This window comes from Mytilus californianus, unplaced genomic scaffold, assembly GCF_021869535.1.
Source record: "Mytilus californianus isolate M0D057914Y unplaced genomic scaffold, xbMytCali1.0.p SCAF_4, whole genome shotgun sequence".
NCBI lineage: Eukaryota > Metazoa > Mollusca > Bivalvia > Mytilida > Mytilidae > Mytilus > Mytilus californianus.
The window spans coordinates 99,383,166-99,402,465 of record NW_026262690.1 but is presented as its reverse complement, the minus strand read 5'-3'; the positions used below and the strand labels follow the sequence as shown (position 1 = coordinate 99,402,465).

Genomic DNA, 19,300 nt, shown 5'->3' with positions numbered 1-19,300 from the left:
ACCGACATGAGAATTATAGGGAACTATATTTCAGTGTGTTTATACATTTTGTAAATTTAGTAGCAAACCTGTGCTACATTTTGCACTTCTTGTTTGGTAATTTGGTGCCTTAGGAAAGACTTGGAACAATAGTTCCAATCTTTCCAAAAAGGAGAAACAATGTCATTGATTTTGTAACATTTAATTGGTTAACAGCACTTGTGGAAGGTTATATACAAATTAAAAATTTTAGCCTGCAATCAGCTAACCCAAATCAGTCCTTATATTCCGCTGATCTACGATAACTACATTTACACCTGAATGCATAGACAATGAAAAATCTTCAATCAATCATTCGGAATTAGTGAAGGATTTCCAATCTCGATAAAATTGAGCGGCTTGGTCACCTTTTCTACAGGGCACCAATCAAAATCCAGGATTCATGAAGAGTTTTTAGCATGTCAGGAATTCAGGCCCTCGCAAGTAGGAGAGATCGATTACAGGAGGGACTGAATTATTTGGGTTAGCAATCAGCCAACTATTGTACAAATTAAATAACCTTTGTTCACACTCACATACCCCACTACCCCACATTGTCTTTGGGCAAACAAAATCTCACCAGATTCCTAAGTTCATATGTTCATCTACAAATTATGTCCTTATTATCTACAAAGTTTCATACAATTCTGTTGTGTTTTTTCAGAGGAGTTGCAATGACAAACGGTTGCAGTAGTATATTTCGGCCAAAATTTAAGTTCAAAGGGGCATAACTCATAGATAAAAAAAACTTAATCTTAATTTCCTGCTGATATGCAGATCTACATAGTATGTCCTTACTAACTACAAAGTTTCATGAAATTCTGTTGTGTGGATTCAGAGGAGTTGCGATGGAAAATTATTGCAGTAGTATATCTAGGCCAAAATTCTTAGTTCAAAGGGGCATAACTCCTAGAAAAAAAGTTGAATCATAATTTCCTGTTGATATGCACTCATCTACATTCATAGTATGTCCTTATTAACTACAAAGTTTTATGAAATTCTCTTGTGTGGTTTCAGAGGAGTTGCAATGACAAACAGTTGCAGTAGTATACTTAGGCCAAAATTCTAAGTTCAAAGGGGCATAACTCCTAGAAATAAAATGCTCCGCAGGGCGCAGCTTCATACGACCGCAGAGGTCGAACCCTGAACAGTTGGGGCAAGTATGGACACAACATTCAAGCTTGATACAGCTTTGCATTTGGATTGTGATTAAATATTTGACACAGCATAGGTTTCTGACACAGAATGAATGTGGTCTAAGAACTTAAAAATTTTAAATTGGACATTCACCTATTATGGTCCAATATCCAAAATCTAAATACATGGTTAGATTCAGCATATCAAAGAACCCCAAGAATTCAATTTTTGATGAAATCAAACAAAGTTTAATTATGGACCCTTTTGACCTCAATGTGGACAAAGTTGATAACGGGGCCCAAAAATCAAAAATCTAAATACATGGTTAGATTCAGCATATCAAAGAACCCCATATATTCAATTTTTGTTGAAATCAAACAAAGTTTAATTTTGGACCCCGATTTGGACCAACTTGAAAACTGGGCCCATAATCAAAAATCTAAATACATGTTTAGATTCAGCATATCAAAGAACCCTAAGAATTCAATTTTTGTTAAAATCAAACTAAGTTTAATTTTGGACCCTTTGGACCTTAATGTAGACCAATTTGAAAACGGAACCAAAAATTAAGAATCTAAATACACGGTTAGATTCAGCATATCAAAGAACCCCAATAATTCAATTTTTGATGAAATCAAACAAAGTTTAATTTTGGACCCTTTGGACCTCAATGTGGACCAATTTAAAAACGGGGCCCAAAATCCAAAAAATAAATACACGGTTAGATTCAGCATATTAAAGAACCCCAAGAATTCAAGAATAAAACCCCATTGAAATTGGTCAAGAAATATTCAATTTATACGAAGTATCTTCTTTTGCACAATACTGTGCAATTAAATATTTCTTGCTATTGCGCAATACTGTACAATTGACAATTTCTTGCTATTGCGCAATATTGTGCTATTGGATATTTCTTGCTATTGCGCAATACTGTGCAATTGAAGATTTCTTGCTATTGTGCAATACTGTGCAATTGAAGATTTCTTGCTATTGTGCAATACTGTGCAATTGAAAATTTCTTGCTATTGCACAATACTTATTATATAATAATTTTCACATCCTGTTTGGTGTGTATCTCCTACCATATCATTATTATTTGCTTTTAAATATAAATCAGAAATAACCAACTTAAAATGGAAAATTTTAAAAGAAAAAAAAAAGGAAAAAAAGAAAAAAAAGGAAAAAAAAAAAATCCCCTCCCCCCAAATTTTTTGAACCCCCTTATAATTCCTCACCCGCAAACTCAATCCCAGCCTTCCCTTTGTGGTATGGTACCTTGCAGTACAATTTCAGAGAGATCCATACACTTGAACACAAGTTATTGTCTGGAAACTAGAAAATTGTGTTTTTTGGCCCCTTTTGGGCCCCAAATTCCTAAACGTTTAGGGCAATTACCCCCAAACTCAAACCCAGCTTTCCCTTTGTGATATGGAACCTTGTAGTACAATTTCAGAAAGATCCATACACTTACACACAAGTTATTGTCCTGAAACTAGAAAAATGCTTGTTTTTTGCCCCTTTTTGGCCCCTAATTCCTAAAATATTGAGGCAATTACCCCCATCATTAATCCCAGCCTTCCCTTTGTGGTATGGTACCTTGCAGTACAATTTCAGAGAGATCCATACACTTGAACACAAGTTATTGTCTGGAAACTAGAAAAATGCTTATTTTTGGCCCATTTTTGGCCCCCAATTCCTTAACGTTTCGGCAATTACCCCCAAACTCAATTCCAGCTTTCCCTTTGTGATATGGAACCTTGTAGTACAATTTCAGAAAGATCCATACACTTACACACAAGTAATTGCCATGAAACTAGAAAAATGCTTGTTTTTTGCCCCTTTTTTGGCCCCTAATTCCTAAAATTTTGAGGCAATTACCCCCAAAATCAATCCCAGCAATCCTTTTGTGATATGGAACCTTGTGGTACAATGTCAGAGAGATCCATACACTAACACACAAGTTATGTCTGGAAGTTACAAAAATGCTTATTTTTGGCCCCTTTTTGGTCCCTTATTCCTTTACTGTTGGTACCATAACCCCCAAAATCAATCCCAACCTTCCTTTTGTGGTATTGAACCTTGTGGTAAAATTTCACAGAGATCCATTCACTTAAACTAAAGTTAAAGTGCGAAAACCAATGTGTCTTCGGACGACGCCGGACGACGACGCCAGACGACGACGACAACGACGACGACGACGACGCCAACGTCATACCATAAAAAAAACTGAATCATGATTTCCTGTTGATATGCAGATCTACATAGTATGTTCAAATATACTACAAAATTTTATGAAACTCTGTTGTGTGGATTCAGAGGCGTTGTGATGACAACCTATTGCAGTAGTATATCAAGGCCAAAATTCTAAGTTCAAAGGGGCATAACTCCTAGAAAATAAACGTGGATAGTGTCCACATGTGAACACAGATGATGCCCCGCTTGCATATCATATAGTTATAAAGGGACATAACTGAAGAACGGTAAAAGTGACGCTACCCAAATTTGAACTTGATCTGAGATTTGTGGTAATAAGCACTGTGTGTAAGTCTCATAACATTTGATTGAGGCTAACTTAAGTAGAGAACAGAAACTAAAAATTCAGCAATTTTTCTATTTGTAAACACGCAAAACTCTAGAACGGTTGTGTATAAGTTTTATAACATTTGGTTGAGACAAACTAAAGTCAGAGGACGGAAACGAAAAATTCAGCAATTTTTATGTTTATAAAGGGACATAACTCAAGAATGGTACAAGTGTTGCCAGCAAATTTCGTATAGTAATAAGCATTGTGTATAAGTTTCATAACATTTGGTTGAGGCAAACTAAAGTTAGAAAACGGAAAAAAAAATTTGTACTTGATCTTAGTTTTGTGGTAATGAATATTGTCTATAGGTTTCATAATGTTTGGTTGGGCCAAACTTAAGTTACAGAATGGAAACTAAAAATTTTGCAATCTTTCGATTTATAAAGGGCATAACTCAATAATGGTTAAAGTGACACTACCCAAATTCAACTTGATCTGTGTTTTATCGGTGGAAGTCAAAATTAAACATTGCATTGTATAAAGCATTGATTGTAGTTGATTTAACTATAATCATGAACAAAGGAAGATAACTCCAATTTTAATAAAATGCTCTGCTGGGCGCAGCTTGATACGACTGCAGAGGTCGAACCCTGAACAGTTGGGGCAAGTATGGACACAACATTCAAGTTTGATACAGCTCTGAATTTGGATTGTGATTAAATATTTGACACAGCATAGGTTTCTGACACAGAATGAATGTGGTCTAAGAACTTAAATTTTTTTAATTTACCTATTATGGTCCAATATCCAAAATCTAAATACATGGTTAGATTCAGCATATCAAAGAATCCAAAGAATTCAATTTTTGATGAAATCAAACAAAGTTTAATTGTGGACCCTTTTGACCTTAATGTGGACCAATTTGATAATGGGGACCAAAAATCAAAATACATGGTTAGATTCAGCATATCAAAGAACCCCGTATATTCAATTTTTGTTGAAATCAAACAAACTTTAATTTTGGAACCCAACTTGGACCAACTTGAAAACTGGGCCCATAATCAAAAATCTAAACACAAGTTTAGATTCAGCATATCAAAGAACCCCAAGAATTCAATTTTTGTTAAAATCAAACTAAGCTTAATTTTGGACCCTTTGGACCTTAATGTAGACCAATTTAAAAAAACGGGACCCAAAATTAAAAATCTAAATACACGGTTAGATTTGGCATATCAAAGAACCCCAAGAATTCAATTTTTGATGAAATAAAACAAAGTTTAATTTTGGACCCATTTGACCTCAATATGAACCAATTTGATAGCGGGGCCCACAAATAAAAAATCTAAATACATGGTTAGATTCAGCATATCAAAGAACCCCATATATTCAATTTTTGTTGAAATCAAACAAAGTTTAATTTTGGACCCCAATTTGGACCAACTTGAAAACTGGGCCCAAAATCAAAATTTTAATACATGTTTAGATTCAGCATATCAAAGAACCCCATATATTTAATTTTTGTTAAAATCAAACTAAGTTTAATTTTGAACGCTTTGGACCTTAATGTAGACCAATTTGAAAACTGGACCCAAAATTAAAAATCTAAATACAGGGTCAGATTTGGCATAACAAATAAATAAATGTGGTCAAAGATTTTAGAAATCTAATGTGCCATACTGTGCAATTAAAGATTACTTCTTGTAATTTTTCAATATTTGAAATTTGAAAAAAAATAATATTTGAAGAATAATTCTTTTTAATTTCTGAAATCTGAAATGAGAAAAAATTGACCCCCCCCCCCCCAATTTCTTTTTACCCTCCCCCCCCCTTTTTCCACCAAAAAATTCTTTCCCTCAAGGAATAATCTCAATTCCAATTTCCAATGGAATTTGCAACCATAATTACCCATTTAAATTTACCATAGTGCTAACTTCATCTATTGTATAATAGAATTTAAAATATGGTATCAAATCTTTCATATGGATTTTTTTGTAAAAAAAAAAAAGATTCCCTTTGTGGTATGGTACCTTGCAGTACAATTTCAGAGAGATCCATACACTTGAACACAAGTTATTGTCTAGAAACTAGAAAAAATGCTTATTTTTGGTTCCTTTTGGGCCCCTTTTTCCTAAACAGTTTGGGCAATTACCCCCAAACTCTATTCCAGCTTTCCCTTTGTGATATGGAACCTTGTAGTACAATTTCAGAAAGATCTATACCCTTACACACAAGCTATTGTCGTGAAAGTAGAAAAATACTTGTTTTTTTCCCCTTTTTTGGCCCCTAATTCCCAAAATTTTGAGGCAATCACCCCCTAAATCAATCCCAGCATTCCCTATGTGAGATGGAACCCTGTGGTACAATGTCAGAGGGATCCATAAACTAACACACAAGTTATGTCTGGAAGTTACAATAAAATGCTTCGCTGGGGCGCAGCTTGATACGACCGCAGAGGTCGAATCCTGAACAGTTGGGGCAAATATGGACACAACATTCAAGCTTGATACAGCTCTGAATTTGGATTGTTATTAAATATTTGACACAGCATAGGTTTCTGACACAGAAAGAATGTGGTCTAAGAACTTGAATTTTTTAAATTTACCTATTATGGTTCAATGTCCAAAATCAAAATACATGGTTAGATTCAGCATATCAAAGAACCCCATATATTCATTTTTGTTAAAATCAAACAAAGTTTAATTTTGGACCCCAACTTGGACAAACTTGAAAACTGGGCCCATAATCAAAAATCTAAACACATGTTTAGATTCAGCATATCAAAGAACCCCAAGAATTCAATTTTTGCTAAAATCAAACTAAGTTTAATTTTGGACCCTTTGGACCTTAATGTAGACCAATTTAAAAAACGGGACTTAAAATTAAAAATCTAAATACACAGTTAGATTTGGAATATCAAAGAACCCCAATAATTCAATTTTTGATGAAATCAAACAAAGTTTAATTTTGGACCCTTTTGACCTCAATATGAACCAATTTGATAGCGGGGCCCACAAATAAAAAATCTAAATTCATGGTTAGATTCAGCATATCAAAGAACCCCATATATTCAATTTTTGTTGAAATCAAAAAAAGTTTAATTTTGGACCCCAACTTGAACCAACTTGAAAACTGGGCCCATAATCAAAAATCTAAACACATGTTTAGATTCAGCATATCAAAGAACCCCAAGAATTCAATTTTTGTTAAAATCAAACTAAGTTTAATTTTGGACCCTTTGGACCTCAATGAAGACCAATTTAAAAAACGGGACCCAAATTAAAAATCTAAAAACACGGTTAGATTTGGCATATCAAAGAACCCCAATAATTCAATTTTTGATGAAATCAAACAAAGTTTAATTTTGGACCCTTTTGACCTCAATATGAACCAATTTGAAAGCGGGGCCTACAAATAGAAAATCTAAATATATGGTTAGATTCAGCATATCAAAGAACCTCATATATTCAATTTTTGTTGAAATCAAACAAAGTTTAATTTTGGACCCCAATTTGGACCAACTTGAAAACTGGGCCCATAATCAAAAATCTAAATACATGTTTAAATTCAGCATATCAAAGAACCCCACATATTCAATTTTTGTTGAAATCAAACAAAGTTTAAATACTGGACCCTATCTTGGACCAACTTGAAAACTGGGCCCATAATCAAAAATCTAAACACATGTTTAGATTCAGCATATCAAAGAACCCCAAGAATTCAATTTTTGTTAAAATCAAACTAAGTTTAATTTTGGACCCTTTGGACCTCAATGAAGACCAATTTAAAAAACGGGACCCAAATTAAAAATCTAAAAACACGGTTAGATTTGGCATATCAAAAAACCCCAATAATTCAATTTTTGATGAAATCAAACAAAGTTTAATTTTGGACCCTTTTGACCTCAATATGAACCAATTTGAAAGCGGGGCCTACAAATAGAAAATCTAAATATATGGTTAGATTCAGCATATCAAAGAACCTCATATATTCAATTTTTGTTGAAATCAAACAAAGTTTAATTTTGGACCCCAATTTGGACCAACTTGAAAACTGGGCCCATAATCAAAAATCTAAATACATGTTTAAATTCAGCATATCAAAGAACCCCACATATTCAATTTTTGTTGAAATCAAACAAAGTTTAAATACTGGACCCTATCTTGGACCAACTTGAAAACTGGGCCCATAATCAAAAATCTAAACACATGTTTAGATTCAGCATATCAAAGAACCCCAAGAATTCAATTTTTGTTGAAATCAAACTAAGTTTCATTTTGGACCCTTTGGACCTTAATGTAGACCAATTTAAAAAACAGGACCCAAAATTAAAAATCTAAATACACGGTTAGATTTGGAATATCAAAGAACCCCAATAATTCAATTTTTGATGAAATCAAACAAAGTTTAATTTTGGACCCTTTTGACCTCAATATGAACCAATTTGATAACGGGGTTCACAAATAAAAAATCTAAATACATGGTTAGATTCAGCATATCAAAGAACCCCATATATTCAATTTTTGTTGAAATCAAACAAAGTTTAATTTTGGACCCCAATTTGGACCAACTTGAAAACTGGGCCAAAAATCAAAAATCTAAATACATGTTTAGATTCAGCATATCAAAGAACCTCATATATTCAATTTTTGCTAAAATCAAACAAAGTTTAATTTTGGACCCTTTGGACCTTAATGTAGACCAATTTGAAAACTGGACCCAAAATTAAAAATCTAAATACACTGTTAGATTCGGCATAACAAATAAATAAATGTGATCAAAGATTTTACAAATCTAATGCGCCATACTGTGCAATTAAAGACTTCTTGAAATTTTTCAATATTTGAAATTTGAATAAAAAATAATTTTTGAAGAATAATTCTTTTTAATTTCTGAAATCTGAAATGAGAAAAAATTGACCCCCCACAATTTCTTTTTATCTCCCCCCCCCCCCTTTTTCCCCCAAAAAATTCTTTCCCTCAAGATATGGTCATAATCTCAATTCAAATTTCCAATGGAGTTGGCAACCATAATTACCCATTTAAATTTACCATAGTGCTAACTTAATCTATTTTATAATAGAATTAAAAATATAGTGTCAAATCTTTCATATGGATTTTTTTGTAAAAAAAAAAGATGCAACATTTGCAGATATTTTTACTGGTCTTCCTTTATAAATATGCATTTCTTTAAACATAATTTATAAGCAGTGTAAGGGAAGTAACCAAAACGTTGTATTTGGATTACCTCCCTTACACTGTTTTAAATTATCTTTATTGTTCATTAACCATTACTTTATACATAATTTAAAAGCAGTGTAAGGGAGATAATTTCAATGATGTATTTGATTTATCTCCCTTACACTGCTTTAAATTATGTTTTGTACTAAAGTATTTGTCCATTAACCAGGATAACCCTGTTTTTCCCCCTTTTTTGCCCCTAATTCCTAAACGGTTTGAGCCATAACCCCCCCAAGGCAAATCCTAACAATCCCTTTGTGGTATGGAAACTTGTAGTATAATTTCAGAGAGATCCATACATCGTTCCACAGTTATTGTCTGGAAACTAGAAAATGCTTATTTTTGGCCCCTTTTTGGCCCCTTATTCCTTAACTGTTGGTACCATAACCCCCAAAATCAATCCCAACCTTCCTTTTGTAGTATTGAACCTTATGGTAAAATTTCATAAAGATCCATTCACTTAAACTAAAGTTAGAGTGCAAAAACCAATGTGTCTTCAGAAGACGACGACGCCGGACGACAACGACAATGACGACGACGTCTTACCTATATAGGACCACAAAATATAAACAACTTAAAATGGAAAATTTAAAAGAAAAAAACCTAGAGGCTCTGAAGAGCCTGTGTTGCTCACCTGACTCTACTTTGGTTTTAGAAATCATATAAAGATAGATAATAAAATGCTCCGCTGGGGCGCAGCTTGATACGACCGCAGAGGTTGAACCCTGAACAGTTGGGGCAAGTATGGACACAACATTCAAGCTTGACACAGCACTGAATTTGGATTGTAATTAAATATTTGACACACCATAGGTTTCTGACACAGAATGAAAGAACTTAAAAAATTTTAATTTACCTATTCAAACCATATCATTATTATTTGCTTTTATATATAAATCAGAAATCAGAAATAACCATTTTAAAATGGAAAATTTTAAAGAAAAAAAAGGAAAAAAAAATCCCCCCCCCCAAATTTTTTGAACCCCCTTATGATTCATCACCCCCAAACTCAATCCCAGCCTTCCCTTTGTGGTATGGTACCTTGCAGTACAATTTCAGAGAGATCCATACACTTGAACACAAGTTATTGTCTGGAAACTAAAAAAATGCTTGTTTTTTGGCCCCTTTTTAGCCCCAAATTCCTAAACATTTAGGGCAATTACCCCCAAACTCAAACCCAGCTTTCCCTTTGTGATATGGAACCTTGCAGTACAATTTCATTAAGATCCATACACTTACACACAAGTTATTGTCCTGAAACTAGAAAAATGCTTGTTTTTTTGCCCTTTAATGGCCCCCAATTCCTAAAATTTTGAGGGAATTACCCCCAAAATCAATCCCAGCCTTCCCTTTGTGGTATGGTACCTTGCAGTACAATTTCAGAGAGATCCATAAACTTGAACATAAGTTATTGTCTGGAAACTAGAAAAATGCTTATTTTTTGCCCCTTTTTGGCCCCTTATTCCTTAACGTTTTGGGCAATTACCACCAAAATCAATCCCAGCATTCTCTTTGTGATATGGAACCTTGTGATACAATGTCAGAGAGATCCATACACACAAGTTATTGTCATGAAACTACAAAAATGCTTGTTTTTTGCCCCCCTTTTTGGCCCCTAATTCCTAAAATTTGGAGGCAATTACACACAAGTTATGTCTGGAAGTTACAAAAATGCTTATTAAGGCCCCTAATTCCTTAACTGTTGGTACCATAACCCCCAAAATCAATCCCCACCTTCCTTTTGTGGTATTGAACCTTATGGTAAAATTTCATTGAGATCCATTCACTTAAACTAAAGTTAGAGTGCGAAAACTAATGTGTCTTCGGACGACTTCATACCATTATACGACCACAAAATTTTTTTTGCGGCTGTATAAAAATCATAACAGATACCCAAATAATGATTGAGGCCAAATTTGGTTTAATATTGGTCCGCGTTATTTAATAATATTTCTTGGTGGCCATCTTGAACAGTAAATCGGCAACAAAGAAGCCTATAGGGTCCTATGTTAAACTAAGTCCCCCCTGGAGGCCATCTTGGATGATGGATCGGCTGCAATGTAACAACACTTGGTCAGCACTTCATAAGGAACATTCATGCCATGTTTGGTTTCATTCCAATCAGTGGTTCTCTAAAAGAAGACATTTGTATGTATTTCCCATAGGGTCCTATGTTAAATTAAGTCCCCCCTGGCGGCCATCTTGGATGATGGATCGGCTGCAATGTAACAACACTTGGTCAGCACCTCATAAGGAACATTCATGCCATGTTTGGTTTCATTCCATTCAGTGGTTCTCTAAAAGAAGACATTTGTATGTAATTCCCAAAGGGTCCTATGTTAAACTAAGTTCCCCCCCCTTGGCGGCCATCTTGGATGATGGACCGACTGTCAAGTAACAACACTAGGTCAGCACCTCATAAGGAACATTCATGCCATGTCTGGTTCTATTCCATTCACTGGTTCTCTAAAAGAAGACATTTGTATGTATTTCCCATAGGGTCCTATGTTAAACTAAGTCCCCCGCTGGCGGCCATCTTGTATGATGGACCAACTGCAAAGTAACAACACTTGGTCAGCACCTCATAAGGAACACTCATGCCATGTTTGGTTCCATTCCATTCAGTGGTTCTCTAAAAGAAGACATTTGTATGTATTTCCGATAGGGTCCTATGTTAAACTAAGTCCCCTGCTGGCGGCCATCTTGGATGATGGATTGGCTACAAAGTAATAACACTTGGTCAGCACCTCATAAGGAACATTCATGCCATGTTTGGTTTTATTCCATTCAGTGGTTCTCTAGAAGAAGTTCAAAATGTAAAAAGTTAACAACGATGACGGACGACGACAATGACGACGGACGCCAAGTGATGAGAAAAGCTCACTTGGTCCTTTGGGCCAGGTGAGCTAAAAAGATAAAAAAGGAAAAAAAAATCCCCCCCAAATTTTTTGAACCCCCTTATGATTCATCACCCCCAAACTCAATCACAGCCTTCCCTTTGTGGTATGGTACCCTGTGGTACAATTTCAGAGCGATCCATACACTTGAACACAAGTTATTGTCTGGAAACTGTAAAAATGCTTGTTTTTTGGCCCATTTTTGGCCCCTTATTCCTAAACGTTTAGGGCAATTACCCACAAACTCAAACCAAGCTTTCCCTTTGTGATATGGAACCTTGTAGTACAATTTCATAAAGATTCATACACTTACACACAAGTTATTGTCCTGAAACTAGAAAAAGGGTTGTTTTTTGCCCCTTTTTGGCACCTAATCCCTAATATTTTGAGGCAATTACCCCCAAAATCAATCCCAGCCTTCCCTTTGTGGTATGGTACCTTGCAGTACAATTTCAGAGAGGTTCCATACACTTGAACACAAGCTTTTGTCATGAAACTAGAAAAATGCTTGTTTTTGCCCCTTTTTTGGCCCCTAATTCCTAAACGTTTTGAGGCAATTACCCCCAAAATCAATCCCAGCATTCCCTTTGTGATATGGAACCTTGTGGTACAATGTCAGAGAGATCCATACACTAACACACAAGTTACAAAAATGCTTATTTTTGGCCCCTAATTCCTTAACTGTTGGTACCATAACCCCCAAAATCAATCCCAACCTTCCTTTTGTGGTATTGAACCTTATGGTAAAATTTCATAGAGATCCATTCAGTTAAACTAAAGTTATTGTGCGAAAACCAATGTGTCTTCGGACGACGACAACGCCGACAACGCCAACGTCATACCAATATACTTTTGCAGTCGTATAAAAATGAGTTAATTCCCTTTGAACAGAAATCTAGTAATTAATAAGTATTTCATCAAAAATTTAATTCTAGGGAAAGGGCTGTAACTGAATAAGGAGAAAAGCTAAAATCGTGAAAATAGAACTTGACATGATAAAACAATACATCAAATATCAAATCAAAATCTTTAAGAAGATAAAAAGTCTGGAAAACTGATTTGCCGGACTGTCGGATGGACAGACGGACTGATGGATGGACAGACGGACAGAACGGACAGATTGCAAACCTAAAGTCCCCTTCAACTTCGTCGGTAGGGGACTAACAACCAGTGATGACTAAGTTCTCTAAAATTAAATATGATTTAACACTCAAACATTGTTAAAATCAGCATATGAAAGAACCCAAGAATTCAATTTTTGATTAAACAAAAGTTTAATTTAGGACACTTTGTACCTTGATGTGTGGTATTATCTAACTAATAATGAAAATAAATACAGGTTTAGATTCAGCATTTCAAAGAACCCTATATATATTCAATTTATGTTGAAATCAAACACAGTTTAATTTTGGACCCTGATTTGGACCAACTTGAAAACTTGGCCCAAAATCAGAAATCTAAATATATGTTTATTAATAGACAATATAAGCTAAGTTTTGAAAGGAGTTCACCTAATCAAAATAAAATGCTCCGCTGGGGCGCAGCTTGATACGAGCACAGAGGTCGAACCCTGAACAGTTGGGGCAAGTATGGACAAAACATTCAAGCTTGATACAGCACTGAATTTGGATTGTAATTAAATATTTGACACAGCATAGGTTTCTGACACAGAATGAATGTGGTCTAAGAACTTAAAAATTTTTAATTTACCTATTCAAACCATATCATTATTATTTGCTTTTATATATAAATCAGAAATAACCAATTTAAAATGGAAAATTTTAAAGAAGAAAAAGGAAAAAAAAATCCCCCCCCCAAAACTTTTTTGAACCCCCTTATGATTCATCACCCCCAAACTCAATCCCAGCCTTCCCTTTGTGGTATGGTACCTTGCAGTACAATTTCAGAGAGATCCATACACTTGAACACAAGTTATTGTCTGGAAACTAGAAAAATGCTTGTTTTTTGGCCCCTTTTTGGCCCCAAATACCTAAACATTTAGGGCAATTACCCCCAAACTCAAACCCAGCTTTCCCTTTGTGATATGGAACCTTGTAGTACAATTTCATAAAGATCAATACACTTACACACAAGTAATTGTCCTGAAACTAGAAAAATGCTTGTTTTTTTGCCCCTTTTTTGCCCCTAATTCCTAAAATTTTGAGACAATTACCCCCATAATCAATACCAGCCTTCCCTTTGTGGTATGGTACCTTGCAGTACAATTTCAGAGAGATCCATACACTTGAACACAAGTTATTGTCTGGAAACTAGAAAAATGCTTATTTTTGGCCCCTTTTTGGCCCTTAATCCTAAACGTTTTGGGCAATTACCCCCAAACTCAATTCCAGCTTTCCCTTTGTGATATGGAACCTTGTGGTACAATGTCAGAGAGATCCATATGCTTACACACAATTTATTGTCATGAAACTAGAAAAATGCTTGTTTTTTTCCCCTTTTTGGCCACTATTTCCTAAAATTTGGAGGCAATTACCCCCAATTAAATCAATCCCAGCATTCCCTTTGTGATATGGAACTTTGTGGTACACTGTCAGAGAGATCCATACACTAACACACAAGTTATGTCTGGAAGTTACAAAAATGCTTATTTTTGGCCCCTTTTTGGCCCCCAATTCCTTAACTGTTGGTACCATAACCCCCAAAATCAATCCCCACCTTCCTTTTGTGGTATTGAACCTTATGGTAAAAATTTCATAGAGATCCATTCACTTAAACTAAAGTTAAGAGTGCGAAAACCAATGTGTCTTCGGACAACAACGACGGACAACGACAAAGACGACGCCAACTTCATACCAATATACGACCGCAAAATTTTGCGGTCGTATAAAAATATATATAGCATTCAGAAAATTAGTTTTTACAGAAAAACAAACAATTTACAATTAACCAAAGAAAAGAAGAAAAAAATTAAAACTTTTATTTATCATTAATACAATGTCTTTTAAAAATCTATAAAACTTATCTGTAATTATCTTCAAAATGTCTAATAATGAACAGTAAATTTCTAACTATATTTACTACTATATAGCTTTTAATCATCAACACTTAGAAAACAGAAAATTTTCAAATAAATCTGTCACTCAAGCTAAGATAAGACATTAACCATTAACCATATGTTTAGTAAACTGATAACAGGACATATAAACAGGTGAAAATTATCTATAAAGGCTTAGTGTAATCAAACTTTATGTATATAATTAACAATTTCTGTTCAAAGGAAAATAACTCAACCACAAAAAAATACCACTTATGGCAGATTCCAAATAAGAAAGTTGAAAAATTCCCAAAATTATATTTAACAAAATCAACACCAATAAGGTTCTGTTTTGGAATACATGTTATACTTATATAAGTAAACACTTTTTGACAAAAAATAGATCTATTCACATTATATTTTTTAAATAAAGGACACCTTAAAAAAATGTTGCTATCATAACAAAATTGACAGACATTTTGACGGAAAATTCTTATGTTAGCAACACAAGCAATCCTGATATCTTCAGTATTTTCAAGGTTTGGATGTATATCTTGCTTAAGTATGAAAGGCAAATTGGAATAAAATATTTCTTAACATCTGCACCAATAAAAAAGGAGTTGTAATAACTTTAAAAAATAAAATGCTCCGCAGGGCGCAGCTTGATACGACCGCAGAGGTCGAACCCTGAACAGTTGGGGCAAGTATGGACACAACATTCAATCTTGATACAGCTCTGAATTTGGATTGTGATTAAATATTTGACACAGCATAGGTTTCTGACACAGAATGAATGTGGTCTAAGAACTTAAAAATTTTAAATTGGACATTCACCTATTATGGTCCAATAACCAAAATCTAAATACATGGTTAGATTCAGCATATCAAAGAACCCCAAGAATTCAATTTTTGATGAAATCAAACAAAGTTTAATTTTGGACCCTTTTGACCTCAATGTGGACAAAGTTGATAACGGGGCCCAAAAATCAAAAATCTAAATACATGGTTAGATTCAGCATATCAAAGAACCCCATATATTCAATTTTTGTTGAAATCAAACAAAGTTTAATTTTGGACCCCGATTTGGACCAACTTGAAAACTGGGCCCATAATCAAAAATCTAAATACATGTTTAGATTCAGCATATCAAAGAACCCTAAGAATTCAATTTTTGTTAAAATCAAACTAAGTTTAATTTTGGACCTTAATGTAGACCAATTTGAAAACGGAACCAAAAAATAAGAATCTAAATACACGGTTAGATTCGACATATCAAAGAACCCCAATAATTCAATTTTTGATGAAATCAAACAAAGTTTAATTTTGGACCCTTTGGACCTCAATGTGGACCAATTTAAAAACGGGGCCCAAAATCCAAAAACTTAATACACAGTTAAAATCAGCATATTAAAGAACCCCAAGAATCCAAGAATAAAACCCCATTGAAATTGGTCAAGAAATAAGCAATTTATATGAAGTATCTTCTTTTGCACAATACTGTGCAATTGAATATTTCTTGCTATTGCGCAATACTGTACAATTGACAAATTCTTGCTATTGCGCAATATTGTGCTATTGGATATTTCTTGCTATTGCACAATATTGCACAATACTGTGCCATTGAAGATTTCTTGCTATTGCGCAATACTGTGCCATTGAAGATTTCTTGCTATTGCGCAATACTGTGCAATTGAAAATTTCTTGCTATTGCACAATACTTATTATATAATAATTTACACATCCTGTTTGGTGTGTATCTCCTACCATATCATTATTATTTGCTTTTAAATATAAAACAGAAATAACAAACTTAAAATGGAAAATTTTAAAAGAAAAAAAAAAGGAAAAAAAGAAAAAAAAGGGAAAAAAAATCCCCACCCCCAAATTTTTTGAACCCCCTTATGATTCATCACCCCCAAACTCAATTCCAGCTTTCCCTTTGTGATATGGAACCTTGTAGTACAATTTCAGAAAGATCCATACACTTACACACAAGTTATTATCATGAAACTAGAAAAATGCTTGTTTTTTGCCCCTTTTTTGGCCCCTAATTCCTAATATTTTGAGGCAATTACCCCCAAAATCAATCCCAGCATTCCCTGTGTGATATGGAACCTTGTGGTACAATTTCAGAGAGATCCATACACTTGAACACAAGTTATTGTCTGGAAACTAGAAAAATGCTTATTTTTGGCCCCTTTTTGGCCCCTTATTCCTAAGCGTTTTGGGCAATTACCCCCAAACTCAAACCCAGCTTTCCCTTTGTGATATGGAACCTTGCAGTACAATTTCATTAAGATCCATACACTTACACACAAGTTATTGTCCTGAAACTAGAAAAATGCTTGTTTTTTTGCCCTTTTATGGCCCCTAATTCCTAAAATTTTGAGGGAATTACCCCCAAAATCAATCCCAGCCTTCCCTTTGTGGTATGGTACCTTGCAGTACAATTTCAGAGAGATCTATAAACTTGAACACAAGTTATTGTCTGGAAACTAGAAAAATGCTTATTTTTTGCCCCTTTTTGGCCCCTTATTCCTAAACGTTTTGGGCAATTACCCCCAAAATCAATCCCAGCATTCCCTTTGTGATATGGAACCTTGTGATACAATGTCAGAGAGATCCATACACACAAGTTATTGTCATGAAACTACAAAAATGCTTGTTTTTTGCCCCCCTTTTTGGCCCCTAATTCCTAAAATTTGGAGGCAATTACACACAAGTTATGTCTGGAAGTTACAAAAATGCTTATTAAGGCCCCTAATTCCTTAACTGTTGGTACCATAACCCCCAAAATCAATCCCCACCTTCCTTTTGTGGTATTGAACCTTATGGTAAAATTTCATTGAGATCCATTCACTTAAACTAAAGTTAGAGTGCGAAAACTAATGTGTCTTCGGACGACGTCATACCATTATACGACCACAAAATTTTTTTTGCGGCTGTATAAAAATCATAACAGATACCCAAATAATGATTGAGGCCAAATTTGGTTTAATATTGGTCCCCGTTATTTAATAATATTTCCTGGTGGCCATCTTAAACAGTAAATTGGCAACAAAGAAGCCTATAGGGTCCTATGTTAAACTAAGTCACCCCTGGTGGCAATCTTGGATGATGGATCGGCTGCAATGTAACAACACTTGGTCAGCACCTCATAAGGAACATTCATGCCATGTTTGGTTTCATTCCAATCAGTGGTTCTCTAAAAGAAGACATTTGTATGTATTTCCCATAGGGTCCTATGTTAAACTAAGTCCCCCCTGGCGGCCATCTTGGATGATGGATCGGCTGCAATGTAACAACACTTGGTCAGCACTTCATAAGGAACATTCATGCCATGTTTGGTTTCATTCCATTCAGTGGTTCTCTAAAAGAAGACATTTGTATGTATTTCCCGTAGGGTCCTATGTTAAACTAAGTCCCCCGCTGGCGGCCATCTTGTATGATGGACCAACTGCAAAGTAACAACACTTGGTCAGCACCTCATAAGGAACACTCATGCCATGTTTGGTTCCATTCCATTCAGTGGTTCTCTAAAAGAAGACATTTGTATGTATTTCCCGTAGGGTCCTATGTTAAACTAAGTCCCCTGCTGGCGGCCATCTTGGATGATGGATTGGCTACAAAGTAACAACACTTGGTCAGCACCTCATAAGGAACATTCATGCCATGTTTGGTTTTATTCCATTTAGTGGTTCTCTAGAAGAAGTTCAAAATGTAAAAAGTTAACAACGATGACGGACGACGACAATGACGCAGGACGCCAAGTGATGAGAAAAGCTCACTTGGTCCTTTGGGCCAGGTGAGCTAAAAAGATAAAAAAGGAAAAAAAAATCCCCCCCAAATTTTTTGAACCCCCTTATGATTCATCACCCCCAAACTCAATCACAGCCTTCCCTTTGTGGTATGGTACCCTGTGGTACAATTTCAGAGCGATCCATACACTTGAACACAAGTTATTGTCTGGAAACTGTAAAAATGCTTGTTTTTTGGCCCATTTTTGGCCCCTTATTCCTAAACGTTTAGGGCAATTACCCACAAACTCAAACCAAGCTTTCCCTTTGTGATATGGAACCTTGTAGTACAATTTCATAAAGATTCATACACTTACACACAAGTTATTGTCCTGAAACTAGAAAAAGGGTTGTTTTTTGCCCCTTTTTGGCCCCTAATCCCTAATATTTTGAGGCAATTACCCCCAAAATCAATCCCAGCCTTCCCTTTGTGGTATGGTACCTTGCAGTACAATTTCAGAGAGGTTCCATACACTTGAACACAAGCTTTTGTCATGAAACTAGAAAAATGCTTGTTTTTGCCCCTTTTTTGGCCCCTAATTCCTAAACGTTTTGAGGCAATTACCCCCAAAATCAATCCCAGCATTCCCTTTGTGATATGGAACCTTGTGGTACAATGTCAGAGAGATCCATACACTAACACACAAGTTACAAAAATGCTTATTTTTGGCCCCTAATTCCTTAACTGTTGGTAC

At 35.0% G+C, this 19,300-nt stretch overlaps 1 protein-coding gene and 1 long non-coding RNA gene across 5 annotated transcripts in view; one reads left to right on the top strand and one right to left on the bottom strand.

Moving 5' to 3' along the window:
* Positions 1 to 19,300, bottom strand: part of LOC127698983 (alpha-soluble NSF attachment protein-like) — a 211,242-nt gene that overhangs the window by 171,339 nt on the left and 20,603 nt on the right. The window lies entirely within an intron of this gene.
* The window catches only part of LOC127699011 (uncharacterized), a 314,933-nt gene continuing 303,924 nt past the window's right edge, over positions 8,292 to 19,300 (top strand). For all 3 annotated transcript variants that reach the window (XR_007980998.1, XR_007980997.1, XR_007980996.1), the window contains exon 1: positions 8,292 to 15,487. This is a non-coding gene — a long non-coding RNA (uncharacterized LOC127699011). The remainder of the gene's footprint in view (positions 15,488 to 19,300) is intronic.